Source organism: Ranitomeya imitator, chromosome 2, assembly GCF_032444005.1.
Source record: "Ranitomeya imitator isolate aRanImi1 chromosome 2, aRanImi1.pri, whole genome shotgun sequence".
In the NCBI taxonomy this organism is placed as follows: Eukaryota; Metazoa; Chordata; class Amphibia; order Anura; family Dendrobatidae; genus Ranitomeya; species Ranitomeya imitator.
The window spans coordinates 609,809,642-609,830,449 of NC_091283.1; the positions used below are offsets into that span (position 1 = coordinate 609,809,642).

The 20,808-nt window shown below is 43.2% G+C and overlaps 1 long non-coding RNA gene across 1 annotated transcript in view; it reads left to right on the forward strand.

Annotated features, from left to right (window-relative positions):
• LOC138665187 (uncharacterized) overlaps positions 1 to 20,808 on the forward strand; it is a 103,189-nt gene that overhangs the window by 30,037 nt on the left and 52,344 nt on the right. Inside the window, exon 4 of the long non-coding RNA XR_011318430.1 lies at positions 12,090 to 12,197. This is a non-coding gene — a long non-coding RNA (uncharacterized lncRNA). The remainder of the gene's footprint in view (positions 1 to 12,089; positions 12,198 to 20,808) is intronic.

Here is a 20,808-nt window from a genome sequence, read left to right on the forward strand (position 1 = left end):
TCCCTTCCAAGCCCTGCCGTGCGCCCAAACAGTGGTTTATCCCCACATATGAGGTATCAGCGTACTCAGGACAAATTGGACAACAACTTTCGTGGTTCAGTTTCTCCTATTACCATTGGGAAAATACAAAAATTGTTGCTGAAAAATCATTTTTGTGACTAAAAAGTTAAATGTTCATTTTTTCCTTCCATGTTGCTTCTGCTGCTGTGAAGCACCTGAAGGGTTAATAAACTTCTAGAATGTGGTTTTGTGCACCTTCAGGAGTGCAGTTTTTAGAATGGTGTCACTTTTGGGTATTTTCAGCCATATAGACCCCTCAAACTGACTTCAAATGTGAGGTGGTCCCTAAAAAAAATGGTTTTGTAAATTTCGTTGTAAAAATGAGAAATCGCTGGTCAAATTTTAACCCTTATAACTTCCTAGCAAAAAAAAATTTTGTTTCCAAAATTGTGCTGATGTAAAGTAAACATGTGGGAAATGTTATTTATTAACTATTTTGTGTCACATAACTCTCTGGTTTAACAGAATAAAAATTCAAAATGTGAAAATTGCGAAATTTTCAAAATTTTCGCCAAATTTCCGTTTTTATCACAAATAAACACAGAATTTATTGACCTAAATTTACCACTAACATGAAGCCCAATATGTCACGAAAAAACAATCTCAGAACCGCTAGGATCCATTGAAGCGTTCCTGAGTTATTACCTCATAAAGGGACACTGGTCAGAATTGCAAAAAACGGCAAGGTCTTTAAGGTCAAAATAGGCTGGGTCATGAAGGGGTTAAAGTTACTATATAGAAATGTATGGGTTTGCCATGTTGAAAACGCAATTAAAGTTTAACCTCCGCTAATTTATTTTTAAATAGAGTGAAGTGGAAAGGAAAAATAGATTAAAAAAATTCAACTTTAGAAAAAAAAACTACCATAGGCATGGGTATGGCAGAATATGGCGCATAAAGACTGAATCCCTAAAAAGATCCTAATGGAACTTGGAAGATAACGTTGTTGTACTAATATGAACATATTCCAATAAAAAAAACGGAGCTCAAAACCGTTTTTCCGTTTCCAACCATGATAACACTGTAGGCATAGGTATAGGTATGGAAGAATATGGCGCATAAAGATTGAATCCCTAAAAAGATCCTAATGAAACTTGGAAGATAACGTTGTTGTACTAATATGAACTAATTCCAATAAAAAAAAACGGAGCTCAAAACCGTTTTTCCATTTCCAAAAAATGTAACCCCTACATTCATGTATTGCAACTTTATGTCAAATAAATACATATGTAAATAAATTGGTTACTCTGCTTCAAATGGAGTGAAGTGGAAAGGAAAACTAAATTAAGAAATTGAAACGGTAAAAAAAAATCTAAAATAGGCATAGGTATAGGTTATTTTGGCACATAAGGTTTTAGTATGCACCGTGTGTGTATAATAGTGTATATATCATGTGTGTGTAATAGTGTATATACAATGTATGTATTTAATAGTGTATATACAGTGTGTGTGTGTATAATAGTGTATATATCATGTGTGTGTGTATAATAGTGTGTGTGTCTAATGGTGTATATACGATGTATGTATTTAATAGTGTATATACAATGTATGTGTGTCTAATAGTGTATATACAATGTATGTATTTAATAGTGTATATACAGTGAGTGTGTGTATAATAGTGTATATAGCATGTGTGTGTAATAGTGTATATATCATGTGTGTGTAATAGTGTATATATCATGTGTGTCTAATAGTGTATATACAATGTATGTATTTAATAGTGTATATACCGTGTGTGTGTATAATAGTGTATATACAATGTATGTTTGTATAATAGTGTATATACAATGTATGTGTGTCTAATGGTGTATATATAATGCATGTATTTAATAGTGTATATACCGTGTGTGTGTATAATAGTGTATATACAATGTATGTATTTAATAGTGTATATACCGTGTGTGTGTATAATAGTGTATATACAATGTATGTTTGTATAATAGTGTATATACAATGTATGTTTGTATAATAGTGTATATACAATGTATGTGTGTCTAATGGTGTATATACAATGTATGTATTAGTGTATATACAATGTATGTGTGTCTAATAGAGTATATACAATGTATGTATTTAATAGTGTATATACCGTGTGTGTCTAATAGTGTATATACAATGTATGTATTTAATAGTGTATATACCGTGTGTGTGTGTATAATAGTGTGTGTGTCTAATGGTGTATATACGATGTATGTATTTAATAGTGTATATACAATGTATGTGTGTCTAATACTGTATATACAATGAATGTATTTAATAGTGTATATACCGTGTGTGTGTGTATAATAGTGTGTGTGTCTAATGGTGTATATACGATGTATGTATTTAATAGTGTATATACAATGTATGTATTTAATAGTGGATATATCGTGTGTGTGTGTGTGTATAAAAGTGTATATACAATGTATGTCTGTATAATAGTGTATATACAATGTATGTATTTAATAGTGTATACACCGTATGTGTATAATAGTGTATATACAATGTGTGCATAATAGTGTATATATCGTGTGTATAGTATTGTATAGTAGTGTATATACCGTGTGTGTGTATAATAGTGTGTATACAATGTGTGTGGATAATGTATATACCGTGCGTAATAGTGTATATACAATCTACTATATAAAGCTGAATGTGTGTATGTGTGTATGTGTGTATGTCCGGGATTGGCATCTGCACCGTCGCAGCTACAGCCACAAAATTTTGCACAGTCACACGTCTGGACCCCGAGAGCGTCATAGGCTATGTTGTGAGGCGAAATATTAACCCCGCGCTTTCCAATTCACCAAACAATTTTGCCCCTATCTACATAATGGGGAAAAAAGTGAAAGGAAAAGTGTTGGAAGCGTCGCAGCTACAGCAACAAAATTTTGCACAGTCACACGTCTGGACCCCGAGAGCGTCATAGGCTATGTTGTGAGGTGAAATTTTAACCCCGTGCTTTCCAATTCATCAAACTATTTTTCCCCTATCTACATAATGGGGAAAAAGTGAAAGGAAAAGTGTTGGAGGCAAATTGACAGCTGCCAGATGTGAACAAGGGGGACTTAAAGAGTATATACCGTACAGTTGCTAAGGTGGGACCCCGACATGGGATACTCACCACACACGGGGATATGAACACACACAAAATGCGCCACACACTACCACATGCTTGAACACATATACCACCCTCAGCACACATTTCACCACACATACACCAACCTCGCCACATAAAAGTCGAAACACAAAAGTCGCCGCTCAAAACTCACCACACGCAAAACTCGCCACATGCAAAAAATAGGCTCATGCAAAACTCGCCACAAGTGCAAAACTCACCTCATGGAAAACTCGCCACACGCAAAACTTGCACATGCGGAAAAATTGCCACATGCACAAAATTTGCAACACATGCAAAAGTTGCCTCACACAAAACTTGCACATACTCAAAAGGCACCAGACATAAAACTCACCACGCGCAAAACTCACCATGCGCAAAACTTGCTGCACACAACTTGCTACACTAACCTGTCACATGCAACTCGACACACAAAAAGTTGCTACACGCATGTTGCCACACAAAACTCATCTCACAAAAGTCGCTACATGCATGTCGCCACACGCAACTCAACACACACAACTTGACAAACGAAACTCGCCCTAAAACACACACAAGTCTGGTATTAGCCTTCAAAAATAAAAATCTTATTAATAAGCAGACAAACTACAAGAGCAACAAATGTACCATATAGGAAATACGGCAGCTGTCAGTCACATGACCTGTCTATTATGTGTATGTGTGAGCTAATATATACTGCCAGGGGGAGGGCTTCCTGTTGGCTGGGGATTTATCAGGCTGCCAATTTATCTTACAAATACTGAGGTAAAAATACTGAGCAAATAACGTGTTAACGAGGTCTAATACAGGAGATCACACAGGTATATACTATATACAGGGGAGATGACACACAGATATATACTATATACAGGAGAGATGACACACAGGTATATACTATATAAAGGAGGAGATGACATACAGGTACATACTATATACAGGAGGAGATGACATACAGGTATATACTATATACAGGAGCAGATTACCTACAGGTATATACTATATACAGGAGGAGATGACATACAGGTATATGCTATATGTAGAAGATGACATACAGGTATATACTATATACAGGAGGAGATGACACACAGATATATACTATATACAGGGGAGATGACACACAGGTATATACTATATATAGGAGGAGATGACATACAGGTATATACTATATATAGGAGGAGATGACATACAGGTATATACTATATACAGGGGAGATGACACACAGCAGGTATATACTATATACAGGGGAGATGACATACAGGTATATACTATATACAGGAGATGACATACAGGTGTATACTATATATGAGGGAGATGACAAACATGTATATACTGAGGTGAAAATGAGAGGTGTGAGGTGAAAATGAAAAGGTGTGAGTGCAAAATGAGAGGAGTGAGGGAAAATAGTGTAGTGATCGGAAAATGACAAATGTGAGGTCGAAATGACAAGTGTTAGGCGGGAATGAGAGGAGTGAGGGAGAAAATGAGAGATGTGAGGGGGAAAATTAAAGATGTACCGTATATACTCGAGTATAAGCCGAGATTTTCAGCCCAAATTTTAGGGCTGAAAGTGCCCCCCTCGGCTTATACTCGAGTCACGGTAGCGGTGGGGTCGGCAGGTGAGGGGCTGAGGGCGCTGGGGTATACTTACCTAGTCCCAGCGATCCTCGCGCTGTCCCTGCCGTCCCACGGGCTTCGGCGCTGCAGCTTCTTCCTCTCTTCAGCGGTCACGTGGGACCGCTCATTACAGAAATGAATAAGCGGCTCCACCTCCCATAGGGGCGGAGCCGCTTATTCATTTCTCTAATCAGCGGTGCCGGTGACCGCTGATATAGAAAGAAGCTGCAGCGCCGAAGACAGGAGGGGACAGCGCGAGGATCGCCAGGACTAGGTGAGTATGTTATATTCACCTGTCCTCGTTCCAGCCGCCGGGCGCCGATCCATCTTCCCGGCCGGCGCCTCCATCTTCCCGGCGTCTGCGCTCTCTGACTGATCAGGCAGAGGGCGCGATGACGCATACAGTGTGCGCGGCGCCCTCTGCCTGATCAGTCAGAGCAGAGACGCCGGGAAGATGGAGGCGCCGGAACGAGACGCTGGGAGCTGCAATCAAGGGAGGTGAGTATGTGTTTTTTTTTTTTTATTGCAGCAGTAGCAGCGGCAGCACAGATTAATGTGGAGCATCTATGGGGCACAGTGAACGGTGCAGAGCACCGTATAAGGCACAGCTAGGGGGCACAATGAACGGTGCAGAGCACCGTATAAGGCACAGCTAGGGGGCACAATGAACGGTGCAGAGCACCGTATAAGGCACAGCTAGGGGGCACAGTGAACGGTGCAGAGCACCGTATAAGGCACAGCTAGGGGGCACAATGAACGGTGCAGAGCACCGTATAAGGCACAGCTAGGGGGCACAATGAACGGAGCAGAGCACCGTATAAGGCACAGCTAGGGGGCACAATGAACGGTGCAGAGCACCGTATAAGGCACAGCTAGGGGGCACAGTGAACGGTGCAGAGCACTGTATATGGCACATCTATGGGGCACAGTGAACGGTGCAGAGCACCGTATAAGGCACAGCTAGGGGGCACAATGAACGGTGCAGAGCACCGTATAAGGCACAGCTAGGGGGCACAGTGAACGGTGCAGAGCACCGTATAAGGCACAGCTAGGGGGCACAATGAACGGTGCAGAGCACCGTATAAGGCACAGCTAGGGGGCACAGTGAACGGTGCAGAGCACCGTATATGGCACAGCTAGGGGGCACAATGAACGGTGCAGAGCACCGTATAAGGCACAGCTAGGGGGCACAATGAACGGTGCAGAGTACCGTATAAGGCACAGCTAGGGGGCACAATGAACGGTGCAGAGCACTGTATATGGCACAGCTATGGGGCACAGTGAACGGTGCAGAGCACTGTATATGGCACAGCTAGGGGGCACAGTGAACGGTGCAGAGCACTATATGGGGCACAGCTATGGGGAAATATGAATGGTGTAGAGCACTATATGGCACAGCTATGGGGAAATAATGATCTATTTTTATTTTTGAAATTCACCGGTAGTTGCTGCATTTCCACCCTAGGCTTATACTCGAGTCAATAAGTTTTCCCAGTTTTTTGTGGCAAAATTAGGGGGGTCGGCTTATACTCGGGTCGGCTTATACTCGAGTATATACGGTAATTGGGAAAATGAGAGGCGTGATGGGAAAATAAGAGAAGTGACGTGCTATAACTAACCACAGATATTTACTATGCCCAGGCAATGCCAGCCTCTTCAGCTAGTCTATATATATAATTGTCTAAGGGTTTAATTGTCTGTCTTTCCTGGAAATCCCGCGTCGCTGATTGGTCGAGGCCGCCAGGCCTCGACCTATCAGCGACGGGCACAGTCTGCCGCGAATTCTGGAATCATCATTGTCCTCCACTGCTGTCAAGTGCCGCCATTGTGTTGTCTAAGGGTCTAATTGCCTGTCTGTCTCGGAAATCCCGCCTTGCTGATTGGTCGAGGCCAGCCGGCCTCTATGGGGCCATAACTGCATGGAGCATTATAATACGTGACTGGGCAAAATACTACGTGACTGGGCAATATACTACGTGGACATACATATTTTAGAATACCCGATGCATTAGAATCGGGTCACCATCTAGCGTGTGTATAATAGTGTATATACGTGTGTGTATAATAGTATATAAATTAAAAAAAAAGAGGCAGCACTCCATCATTCAGTGAAAAAACGCGCAGGGTTTAATCGACCCACATGTCTGGGCGACGTTTCGGCTCTGAATGAGCCTTTTTCAAGGATTGAGATCCCTGTCATGTACCCCACTGCGCATTTTGCGTGCAATTGTTACCGCTTCCTCAGGGGAAGCCTTTTGGCACACATGGGTAATTAATTTTCTTATTCAATTTCACATGCTGCATTTTTTCTACAAGCGATATATGGCGACCTTATTAGCACCACTAGTGTGATTATACCATTGGCTTGGATTGCCATATATCAGTATTAGTAGCACTTATGTGTTGGCAGCACATTTTCTGCCTATTTAAATATACTTTTGATGTTTACTGTATTCACTATTGTCCCGTCTTGTGAACTTGGATCATTGGTTGTATCACGGATGTAGTCACAATATTTTCTAAAAATAACTATCTACTATGTACTACTTGGCAACATTATGTATGTTTTTATGTGAAAATTAGTGATAAGAATTTTCAATAAATTTTGTAATTTTGCTTACTTTTTTGCCATTTTTGACTCCTGTTTCTTCAGTTTAATAATATTGTTATTTGAATCGCCATCTATAGTTATATGGTATTAACCCCTTAAGCCCCGAAGGTGGTTTGCACGTTAATAACTGGGCCAATTTTTACAATTCTCACCACTGTCCCTTTATGAGGTTATAACTCTGGAACGCTTCAACGGATCTTGGCGATTCTGACAATGTTTTCTCGTGATATATTGTACTTCATGATAGTGGTAAAATTTATTCGATATAACGTGCGTTTATTTGTGAAAAAACGGAAATTTGGCGAAAATTTTGAAAATTTTGCAATTTTCCAACTTTGAATTTTTATGCCCTTAAATCACAGAGATATGTCACACAAAAATTAATAAGTAACATTTCCCACATGTCTACTTTACATCAGCACAATTTTGGAACCAAAATTTTTTTTTGTTAGGGAGTTATAAGGGTTAAAAGTTGACCAGCAATTTCTCATTTTTACAACACCAATATTTTTTAGGGACCACATCACATTTGAAGTAATTTTGAGGGGTCTATATGATAGAAAATAAACAAGTGTGACACCATTCTAAACACTGCACCCCTCAAGGTGCTCAAAACCACATTCAAGAAGTTTATTAACCCTTCAGGTGTTTTACAGGATTTTTTGGAATGTTTAAATAAAAATGAACATTTAACTTTTTTTTCACAAAAAATTTACTTCAGCTCCAATTTGATTTATTTTACCAAGGGTAACAGGACAGAATGGACCACAAAAGTTATTGTACAATTTGTCCTGAGTACGCTGATACCCCATACGTGGGGGTAAACCACTGTTTGGGCGCATGGCAGAGCTCGGAAGGGAAGGAGCGCCATTTGACTTTTCAATGCAAAATTGACTGGAATTGTGATGGGATGCCATGTCGCATTTGGAGAGCCCCTGATGTGCCTAAACATTGAAACCCCCCACAAGTGACACCATTTTGGAAAGTAGACCCCCTAAGGAACTTATCTAGATGTGTGGTGAGCACTTTGACCCACCAAGTGCTTCACAGAAGTTTATAATGCAGAGCCACAAAAATGATCTTTTCACCCCCAATTTTTTATTTTCCCAAGGGTAAGAGAAGAAATTGGACCCCAAAAGTTGTTGTGCAATTTGTCTTGAATACGCTGATACCCCATATGTGGGTGTAAACCACTGTTTGGGCGCATAGCAGAGCTCGGAAGGGAAGGAGTGCCATTTGACTTTTCAATGCAAAATTGACTGGAATTGAGATGGGACGCCATGTCGCGTTTCAAGAGCACCTGATGTGCCAAAACATTGAAACCCCCCACAAGTGACACCATTTTGGAAAGTAGACCCCCTAAGGAACTTATCTAGATGTGTTTTGAGAGCTTTGAACCCCCAAGTGTTTCACTACAGTTTAAAACGCAGAGCCGTGAAAATAAAAATTCTTTTTTTTTTTCACAAAAATGATCTTTACCCCCAGTTTTGTATTTTCACAAGGGTAACAGGATAAATTGGACCCCAAAAGTTGTTGTCCAATTTGTGCTGAGTATTGGTCTGCAGGTGTCACGTTGCATTTGCAGAGCCCCTGATGTACCCAAACAGTAGAAACACCCCACAAGTGACCCCATATTGGAAACTAGACCTCCCAAGGAAATTATCTTGATGTGTTGTGAGAACTTTGAACCCCCAAGTGTTTCACTACAGTTTATAACGCAGAGCCTTGAAAATAAAAAAACATTTTTTCACAAAAATGATTTTTTAGCCCCCAGTTTTGTATTTTCACAAGGGTAACAGAATAAATTGGACCCCAAAAGTTGCTGTCCAATTTGTCCTGAGTACGCTGATACCCCATATGTGGGGGGGAACCACTGTTTGGGTGCATGGCAGAGCTCGGAAGGGAAGGAGCGCCATTTGGAATGCAGACTTAAATGGACTGGTCTGCAGGCGTCACGCTGCATTTACAGAGCCCCTGATGTACCCAAACAGTAGAAACCCCCCACAAGTGACCCAATATTGGAAACTAGACCTCCCACGAAGATGTGTTGTGAGAACTTTGAACCCCCACAAAAATGATTTTTAGCCCCCCAAATTTCTATTTTCCCAAGGGTAACAAGAGAACTTGGACTACAAAAGTTGTTGTCCAATTTGTCCCGAGTACGCTGATACCCCATATGTTGGGGTAAACCCCTGTTTGGGCGCACGGGAGAGCTCGGAAGGGAAGTAGCACTGTTTTACTTTTTCAACGCAGAATTGGCTGGAATTGAGATCGGACGCCATGTCGCGATTGGAGAGCCCCTGATGTGCCAAAACAATGGAAACCCCCAATTCTAGCTGAAACCCTAATCCAAGCACACCCCTAACCCTAATCCCAACAGTAACCCTAACCACACCCCTAACCCTGACACACCCCTAACTCTAATCCAAACCCTAATCCCAACCATAAATATAATCCACACTCTGACTTTAGCCCCAACCCTAACCCTAACTTTAGCCCCAACCCTAACCCTAACTTTAGCCCCAACCCTAACCCTAACTTTAGCCCCAACACTAACCCTAACTTTAGCCCCAACACTAACCCTGACTTTAGCTCCAACCCTAACCCTAGCCCTTACCCTAGCCCTAATCCTAGCCCTAATCCTACCCCTAGCCCTAACCCTAGCCCTAATCCTAGCCCTAATCCTAGCCCTAACGGGAAAATGGAAATATACATTTTATTTTATTTTATTATTTTTCCTTAACTAAGGGGGTGATGAAGGGGGTTTGATTTACTTTTATAGCGTTTTTTATAGCGGATTTTTATGATTGGCAGTCGTCACACACTAAAAGACGCTTTTTATTACAAAAAAGTCTTGCGTCTCCACATTTTGAGACCTATAATTTTTCCATATTTTGGTCTACAGAGTCATGTGAGGTCTTGTTTTTTGCGGGACGAGTTGACGTTTTTATTGGTAACATTTTCGGGCACGTGACATTTTTTGATCGCTTTTTATTCCGATTTTTGTGAGGGAGAATGACCAAAAACCAGCTATTCATGAATTTCTTTTGGGGAAGGCGTTTATACCGTTCCGCATTTGGTAAAATGGATAAAGCAGTTTTATTCTTCGGGTCAGTACGATTACAGCGATACCTCATTTATATCATTTTTTTGTTTTGGCGCTTTTATACGATAAAAACTATTTTATAGAAAAAATAATTATTTTGCCATCGCTTCATTGTCAGGACTATAACTTTTATTTTTTTGCTGATGATGCTGTATGGTGGCTCATTATTTGCGGGACAAGATGACGTTTTCAGCGGTACCATGGTTATTTATATCCGTCTTTTTGATCGCGTGTTATTGCACTTTTTGTTCGGCGGTATGATAATAAAGCGTTGTTTTTTTTTCCTTACGGTGTTTACTGAAGGGGTTAACTAGTAGTATAGTTTTATAGGTGGGATTGTTACAGACGCGGCGATACTAAATATGTGTACTTTTATTGTTTTTTTTTATTTAGATAAAGAAATGTATTTATGGGAATAATTTTTTTTTCTTTATTTCGGAATTTATTTTTTTTTCTATTTTTTTTACACGTGGAAATTTTTTTTTTTTAACTTTTTTACTTTGTCCCAGGGGAGCACATCACAGATCGTTGATCTGACAGTTTGCACAGCACTCTGTCAGATCAACGATCTGACTTGTAGTGCTGCAGGCTTACCAAGCGCCTGCTCTGAGCAGGCACTTGTTAAGCCACCTCCCTCCCTGCAGGACCCGGATGCCACGGCCATTTTGGATCCGGGCCTTGCTGCAGTGAGGAAGGTAGGAGACCCTCGCAGCAACGCGATCACATTGCGTTGCTGCGGGGGTCTCAGGGAAGCCCGCAGGTAGCCCCCTCCCTGCGCGATGCTTCCCTATACTGCTGGCATACCGCGATCATGTTTGATCGCGGTGTGCCAGGGGTTAATGTGCCGGGAACGGTCCGTGACCGCTCCTGGCACATAGCTGACACCCGGCCACGATCGGCCGCGCTTCCCCCATGAGCGCGGCCGATCGCATATGACGTACTATCCCGTCACTGGGAATTAAGTCCCAGGGCACCTTTTTGGGATAGTACGTCATATGGGATTAAGGGGTTAATAAACTGATGCTCATTTTTGAGCATGTGAAATTGATTGTCAAACAGTGTTGCTTCCTAAGTGGACATTTTCATTTCACAGAAGTTTGATTTACTTGGAATTATATTCTGTTGTTTAAGTGTCCCCTTTATTTTTTTGAGCAGTGTATATAATGGGTGGGCTGTGGTGGACATCATGCTGTATTGGTTGCTGTGGTGACCATCATACCGTGTGAGGAGGGGGTACAGCTTGGAGAAAGCAGTGTGTTGGACATTATGATGGCATAGTGTAAAGAGGGTGCAGCTTGAAATGGGGCACAGTATGGAAAGAGGTTAGCGTGGGGGGATAGTGTGGAGATGTAGTATGTGTAAGGTAAAACAGTGAAGAGGGGACAGCCATGGTGTAGGCTGTGGTTCATAAGGGTGGACAGTGTGGCAGTTAACACTGATAATGGCAGAAAGTAAGGTGGTTATAAATCATTAAGGCAGACATTGTGGAGGTCACATGCTATAGAACTCTTATTTAGGGCACAGTATGGACAGTTATTTTTGTGCAGAGAGCATTTTAATAACACTTTTTTTTTATTGCACTGTGTTGGGATGTGTTGCAGAAAACCGGAGAAGAGGGAAGTTTGCAGAGAAGAGCTGTGGATGTGAAACGTCATCATGGCCTCAGGTCAAGATGGAGACGAAAAGAAAGGGAACAACTTAGAGAAAAGGTACCTGAATGTAAATGTTTTGCATGATTTTGCTTGCGTATCATCGGACTGACTGTGGTTCCTATATGGTCCACAATCTCCCAGTATCTCCTTACCATTATTAACCTTTTTCTGACATCAGATGTACTATCTCGTCGAGGTGACCTGGGCCCATATGACCATCGACGTGATAGTACGTCATATTCGATCAGCTGCGCTCACGGGGGGGGATCGCGGCCGGGTGTCAGCTGATTATCACATCTGACATCCCGCACTGTCACGGACCACTCACGGCACTTTAAACTTTAATCCCCGGAACACTGCGATCAAGCAGATCGCATCAATCAAACAAGATCGCAGCGTTCCACTGGCACAGGGAAGCATCCCTGCGCGCTTCCCTGAGACCCTCATGTGATTGCGTTGTTCCGTGGGTCTCCTCCTGTCCCCTCCCTGCAGGCCCCCGGATCCAAGGTGGCCGTGGGGTCCTTCCGGGTCCTGCAGGGAGGTAGCTTGTCAGTGCCTGCTGAGAGCCTCCTGCACTGCCTGTCAGATCGCTGATCTGACACAGTGCTCTGCAAAGTGTCAGATCAGCGATCTGACACTATATAGTGATGTCCCACCTAGGACAATGTAAAAAAGTAAAAAAAAAAAATACACTGTAAAAATATATTTAAAAAATTCCTAAATAAATAAAAAAAATAAAATAAATTATATATATATATATATATATATATATATATATATATATATATATATATATATATATATAGTTCCAATAAATACATTTCTTTATATAAATAAAAAAAAAACAATAAAAGTACACATACACACCGCTTCCGTAACGACCCGGCGTATAATACTGTCAAACTAGTTAACCCCTTCAGTGAGCACTGTAAAAAAAAAAAAAACGAGGCAAAAAAGAATGATTTATCATCATACCGCTGAACAAAAAGTGGAATAACACGCGATCAAAAAGACAGATATAAATAAACATGGTACCGCTGAAAATGCCATCTTGTCCAGCAAAAAAAGAGCTGCCGTACAGCGTCATCAGCGGAAAAATTAAAAAGTTATAGTCCTCAGAATAATGCGATGCAAAAATAATTATTTTTTATGTAAAATAGTTTTTATTGTATAAAAGCGCCAAAACATAAAAAAATGATATAAATGAGGTATTGCTGTAATCGTACTGACCCGAAGAATAAAACTGCTTTATCAATTTTACCAAATGTGGAACGCCCCCCAAAAGAAATTCATGAATTGATGGTTTTTGTTCATTTTGTCTAACAAAAATCGGAATAAAAAGTGATAAAAAAATGGCATGTGACCAAAAATGGTACCAATAAAAACGTCAATTCGTCCCACAAAAAACAAGACCTCACATGACTCTGTGGACCAAAATATGGAAAAATTGTAGCTCTCAAAATGTGCTGACGCAAAAACTGTTTTTTGCAACAAAAAGCGTCTTTTAGTGTATGACAGCTGCCAAACATAAAAACCCGCTATAAAAACATGCTATAAACAGCCTTAGTTAGGGAAAAGTAATAAAATAAAAAAAGTATTTATTTCCATTTTCCCATTAGGGTTAGAGTTAGGGTTGGGGTTAAAGTTCGGGTTAGTGTTGGGGCTAAAGTTAGGATTGTGGCTAAAGTTATGGTTAGGGCTAAAGTTAGAGTTAGGGTTGGGGCTAAAGTTGGGGTTAGAGTTTGGGCTAGAGTTGGGGTTAGGGTTTGGATTACGTTTATGGTTGGGTTAGGGGTGCGTCAGGGTTCCATCAAAGTCTGTATTCCAAAACGCCACTTCTTCATCTCTTCCGAGCCCTGACGTGTGACCAAACAGTAGTTTTCTCCCACATATGGGGTATCCGCGTACTCAGGAAAAATTTGACAACAACTTTTGGGGTCCAATTTCCCCTGTTACGCTTGGGAAAATACAAAACTGGGGGCTAAAAAATAATTTTTGTGGAAAAAAATGATGTTTTATTTTCACGGCTCTGCATTATAAACTTTAGTGAGACACTTGGAAGTTCAAAGTTCTCACAACACATCTAGATAAGTTCCTTGTGGGGTCTAGTTTCCAATATTGGGTCACTTGTGGGGGGTTTCTACTCTTTAGGTACATCAGGGGCTCTGCAAACACAACATGATGCCTGCAGAACATTCCATCAAAGTCTGCATTCCAAAACGTCACTTCTTCCCTTCTGAGCCCCGAGGTGTGCCAAAACAGTGGTCTACCCCCACATATGGGGTGTCAGCGTACTCAGGACAAATTGCACAACAATTTTTGGGGTCCAATTTCTCTGTATACCCTTGGGAAAATAAAAAATTGGGGGCTAAAATATAATTTTTGTGGGGAAAAAATTATTTTTTCATTTTCACGGCTCTACATTATAAGTTTTAGTGAAACAACTGGGGGTTCGAAGTGCACACCACACATCTAGGGCACACCACAAATTTGGGCTCTCCAAACGTGACATGGCGTCTGATCTCAAATGAAGCCGATTCTACGTTGAAAAACTCAAATGGCGCTCCTTACCTTCCGAGCTCTGCCGCGCACCCAAACAGTAGTTTACCCCCCATATGGGGGTATCAGCGTACGCAGGACAAATTATGCATCAACTTTTGGGGTCCAATGTATCCTGTTACCTTTGGTAAAATGAAACAAATTGGATCTGAAGTAATTTTTTTGTGAAAAAAGGTTAAATGTTAATTTTTTTTAAATATTCCAAAAATGCCTGTGAAGCACCTGAAGGGTTAATAAACTTCTTAAATGTGGTTTTGAGCACCTTGAGTGATGCAGTTTTTAGAATGGTGTAACTTTTTATTATTTTCTATCATAAAGACCCCTCAAATTGACTTCAAATGTGATGTGGTCCCTAAACAAAAATGGTGTTGTAAAAATGAGAAGTCGCTGGTAAACTTTTAACCCTTATAACTCCCTAACAAAGAAAAAATTAGGTTCCGAAATTGTGCTGATGTAAAGTAGACATGTGGGAAATGTTACTTATTAAGTATTTTCTGTGATTTAAGGGCATGAAAATTCAAAGTTGGAAAATTGCGAAATCTTCAAATTGTTTGCCAAATTTCCATTTTTTTCACAAGTAAACACAAGTAATATCAAAGAAAGGTTACCACTATTATGAAGTACAATATGTCACGAGAAAACATTGTCAGAATCGCCAGGATCCGTTGAAGGGTTCCAGAGTTATAACCTCATAAAGGGACAGTGGTCAGAATTGTAAAAATTGGCCCGGTCATTAATGTGCAAACAAAGTGGTTAAAGACATACTGAGAGTTGTAGGCTTATGTGATTCAAATTTGTATGGGGCTGACTCAGGGGTGGATTAAGGGTAGCCAGGGCCCCGGGCTGTTCAGACACTGTGGGCCCCCCCCGGTCATGTGACGGGGGTCATGTGACGGGGGTCATGTGACGGGGGTCATGTGACGGGGGTCATGTGACGGGGGTCATGTGACGGGGGTCATGTGACGGGGGTCATGTGACGGGGGTCATGTGACGGGGGTCATGAGACGGGGGTCATGATATACCCGAACCAGATTATTCCAGAAAAATGGCCGGGCCCTACTCTACTGTAACCTATTAAATATTTGTTAGAATCTGCAATACAATTTAGGTATATTTTGACCAATAATATCACATACAAGGAACAAATACCACCGCACCGTGACCAGACCACAAATTACAACCACAGTGATCGAATAATATTACATACAAGGATCAAATACCACCGCGCCATGACCAGACCACAAATTACAACCACAGTGATCGAATAATATCACATACAAGGGACAAATACCACAACACCATTTCCAGACCACATATTACCACCACATAGTGACTGAATACTACAATACTGATCAGTAAAAAACAACAACACAATACTATCACCATAAGTGCCAGTATTCACAGGAGATCTGTACTTAGTATGCAGTGTCTGTGTAGAGGTGATACAGAGATCACTGGTGGTATTATACACAGGAGCTCAATATAGTATACATTGTATAGTGTCAGTGTATAGGTAACACTGACTCACCAGTGACGTCTCTAGGTGAAGTCCTTCATCTTTCAGCCAGCACAGACCGCCATCATTTCTCCCAGCCAGGACTCGTTTCTGCAGGAAATAACACAGTTATCTCGAGCTCCGCTTGCAGAACACATTACTTAATTTTCACAACTTCTACATTACACCACATGAAGAAAAAAAGGTGATATAGTGTCACTCTGCACAGTAACAGGACCGCCCCCCATTTAAAACAGTATACTCAAAAAATAAAATAAATACATCACTGCAGTAATAATATCCCTAAATTAGCCCCTATGGTAATAATATTCCACATCCTGGCCCCGTGTGTCTCATTCCTGGCTCCAGCCATATGTTCTCGCATCCTGCCCTCATGAGTATCCATTCTACCCCATATGATCTCCACATCCTGCCCCATATGTCTCCATCGTATCCATCCTGCCACATGATCCAATCCTGCCCCATGTCTTTAATTCTGCCCCGTGTCTCCAATCATGCCCCGTGTCTACATTCTGCCCATGCCTCCAGTCCTGCCCCCATTGTGTCCAGCAATCTGCCCCAGTATGTCCAGCATATTGCCCCAGTGTCCAGCAATCTGCCCCAGTGTCTCCAGCATATTGCCCCCAGTGTGTCCAGCATTGCCCCCAGACAGTGTGTCCAGCAATCTGCCCCAGTGCGTCCAGCATTGCCCCCAGACAGTGTGTCCAGAATATTACCACCAGTGTGTCCAGAAATCTGCCCCAGTAAGTCCAGCATTTCCCCCAGTGTCTCCAGCATTGCCCCAGTGTCCTCCAGCTCCAGCAATCTGCCCCAATGTCCTCCAGCATTGCCCCAGTGTCCTCCAGCATTGCCCCAGTGTCCTCCAGCAATCTGCCCCAGTGTCATCCAGCAATCTGCCCCAGTGTCATCCAGCAATCTGTCCCAGTGTCATCCAGCAATCTGCCCCAGTGTCATCCAGCATTGCCCCAGTGTCATCCAGCCATCTGCCCGTGTCCTCCAGCATTGCCCCAGTGTCTTCCAGCATTGTCCCAGTGTCCTCCAACAATCTGCCCCAGTGTCTTCCAGCCATCTGCCCCAGTGTCCTCCAGCCATCTGCCCCAGTGTCCTCCAGCCATCTGCCCCAGTGTCCTCCAGCCATCTGCCCCAGTGTCCTCCAGCATTGCCCCAGTGTCCTCCAGCCATCTGCCCCAGTGTCCTCCAGCATTGCCCCAGTGTCCTCCTGCCATCTGCCCCAGTGTCCTCCAGCCATCTGCCCCAGTGTCCTCCAGCCATCTGCCCCAGTGTCCTCCAGCCATCTGCCCCAGTGTCCTCCAGCCATCTGCCCCAGTGTCCTCCAGCATTGCCCCAGTGTCCTCCAGCAATCTGCCCCAGTGTCCTCCAGCAATCTGCCCCAGTGTCCTCCAGCATTGCCCCAGTGTCCTCCAGCATTGCCCCAGTGTCCTCCAGCATTGCCCCAGTGTCCTCCAGCCATCTGCTCCAGTGTCCTCCAGCATTGCCCCAGTGTCCGCCAGCATTGCCCCAGTGTCCTCCAGCATTGTCCCAGTGTCCTCCAGCAATCTGCCCCAGTGTCCTCCAGCATTGCCCCAGTGTCCTCCAGCATTGCCCCAGTGTCCTCCAGCCATCTGCCCCAGTGTCCTCCAGCATTGCCCCAGTGTCCTCCAGCCATCTGCCCCAGTGTCCTCCAGCATTGCCCCAGTGTCCTCCTGCCATCTGCCCCAGTGTCCTCCAGCCATCTGCCCCAGTGTCCTCCAGCCATCTGCCCCAGTGTCCTCCAGCCATCTGCCCCAGTGTCCTCCAGCATTGCCCCAGTGTCCTCCAGCAATCTGCCCCAGTGTCCTCCAGCATTGCCCCAGTGTCCTCCAGCATTGCCCCAGTGTCCTCCAGCCATCTGCCCCAGTGTCCTCCAGCATTGCCCCAGTGTCCTCCAGCATTGCCCCAGTGTCCTCCAGCAATCTGCCCCAGTGTCCTCCAGCATTGCCCCAGTGTCCTCCTGCCATCTGCCCCAGTGTCCTCCAGCCATCTGCCCCAGTGTCCTCCAGCATTGCCCTCAGTGTGTCCAGTCCACCGTTGTAAAAAAAAAAACAAAAAAAAACAAAGTCTCCTCACCTGTCCTCGCTCCAGCGCCGCGGTGAGCTCCCTCCAACAGAGCACACTCGCCGGCGACTGACAATGACGTCAGACGCCGGCGACGTGTGCGCCTGCGGCCGACATCAGCCGCCAGCCTCCAATTGGCTGGCGGCTGGTGTTAACTATTGACGTGCGGGCGCGTGCCCGCACGTCAATAGGAAACCGCCGCAGGCAGCGCCGGAAGGGGCCCGGTGAGCAGATGAGAAGGGGCCCCATGCGGGCCCCCTCTCTCTGCCCACCGGCTACGGCAGGGGGCCGGGGGCGGGCACATAAATGCCGGCGGCGGCCGCCGGCAGCGGCATTCGAATAACAGATGATCAGAGGGTCAACAGTGCGGTAGCCCAGGGCCCCCCCAGACCACTGGGCCCTGGGCTACCGCCCATATTGACCCTCTGATAATCCGCCCCTGGGCTGACTTGATATTGCAATTGATTGGTGTACTGAGCTTGGTTCTTGTATTCATGTCCTGCAGATGTTAACACACAGGGGACAGTGAAACACGAGAGAGACAAGGAATAAACACAACACTTAGCTTCCAGACTCTGCTGCCAAGCTCCACACCTCAGAACACACAGAATCAGGACTCCAAACTCCAGAAGTAGCTGACACCAGAGAGCTGCAACTACATGGCTGGTCTCCACATAGAAACTCTATCACAGTCATCTGATGCATCAGGTGATCATTTAAAGCATGGTGGGAGTGGTCACCAGCCACATCTGCTTACTTAGCAACTTTGCAGTTACAGCAGGGAATCTGACATTAACCCCCACTGGCCTGAAAAGGAAAAAAGCTACATTTAATTTACAGAGGAACCAGAGCTGCCACACATCCAAAATTCTATCGTGACAGATACAGACTTTTTCCTGTACCACTCATTGAAGAAAGTGCCTTCTAAAGGTTAGCAGTAGGTTTGGGAATTGAGTTGGTCCATCTTCAAAGGTTGTACTTGCCTATTCATTTTATTAATTCTAGCCCATAGCAGTACCCCAACTCCACGTTGCTGACATCTGGGTTGAAGTGAAGGTCTCTGTCTATTACAGATCTAGCCAAGGGCCCATCCATCTGGTCTATCAAGAGTCACTCTCATCTCATCAGTCCATAAAAGCTTTGAAAAATCTGTCATCAGACATTTCTTGGCCTAGTTTTGATGTTTAAACCTTTGTGTCTTGTTCAGTGGTGGTTGAGTTTCAACCTACCATACCTTGACCATGACTCTAACCACTGAACACCTGTTAGTTCTGGCTACTTCAGGGAGGATGCAGATCTGCCATATGACAGCACTAGAGTTTAATGGGTTTCTGGACTCCTCACATTTCATTCTACTCAAATCTTTGGCAATCAATGTGCATTTTTTTTTCTTAACAGATTTTTTGGGATCCTGTTGACTATTTGCAACAAATCTTTTGATGCTTCTAATATTCTTCATCCAATTAGCATGCACTTTATATGACTTGGAGCTGGAAAATCTGCAGAAAAATTATATGTTTAAAATACTCACTTGCCTAAAAATTCTGCACACAGTGTAGGTCTGTTAGGCCATGTCAAAGAGACGTTCCTCTTCTTCTCCTTCCTTTTCTCACTGGAATGTGAGTTACATTGCTGTGGTCCTGCTCCATCCATGAAGTGACACTGACTGAAAGAGGTCCCAGACTAGTCTGCTGACCGTAGAAAGGGAGAGCAGGGACATTTATAGTGATTTTTAAACCTTTACATTTAACACTTAGGGCTAATACAGGCATCATTAACCCCTTTCTGACCTCGGACGGGATAGTACGTCCGAGGTCAGAAGCCCCGCTTTGATGCGGTATCCGGCGGTGAGCCCGCACCAAAGCCGGGACATGTCAGCTGTTTTGAATAGCTGACATGTGCCCATAATAGGCGCAAGCAGAATCGCGATCTGCCAAACGCAGACAGCGGCATTTAACTACCACATCCGTGGAGGCTATTGAAGCATGGCAAAAGTAAAAAAAAAAAGTTAAAAAAATATAAAAGTTTAAATCACCCCCCTTTCGCCCCAATCAAAATAAATCAATATAAAAAAATCAAATTTACACATATTTGATATCGCCGCGCTCAGAATCGCCCGATCTATCAATTAAAAAAAAGCATTAACCTGATCGCTAAACAGCGTAGCGAGAAAAAAATTTGAAACGCCAGAATTACGTTTTTTTGGTCGCCGCGACATTGCATTAAAATGCAATAACGGGCGATCAAAAGAACGTATCTGCACCAAAATGCTATCATTAAAAACGTCATCTCGGCGCGCAAAAAATAAGCCATCAACCGACCCCAGATCATGAAAAATGGAGATGCTACGAGTATCGGAAAATGGCGCAATTTTTTATTTTTATTTTTTTAGCAAAGTTTGGAATTTTTTTTTCACCACTTAGGTAAAAAATAACCTAGTCAAGTTAGGTGTCTATGAACTCGTACTGACCTGGAGAATCATAATGTCAGGTCAGTTTT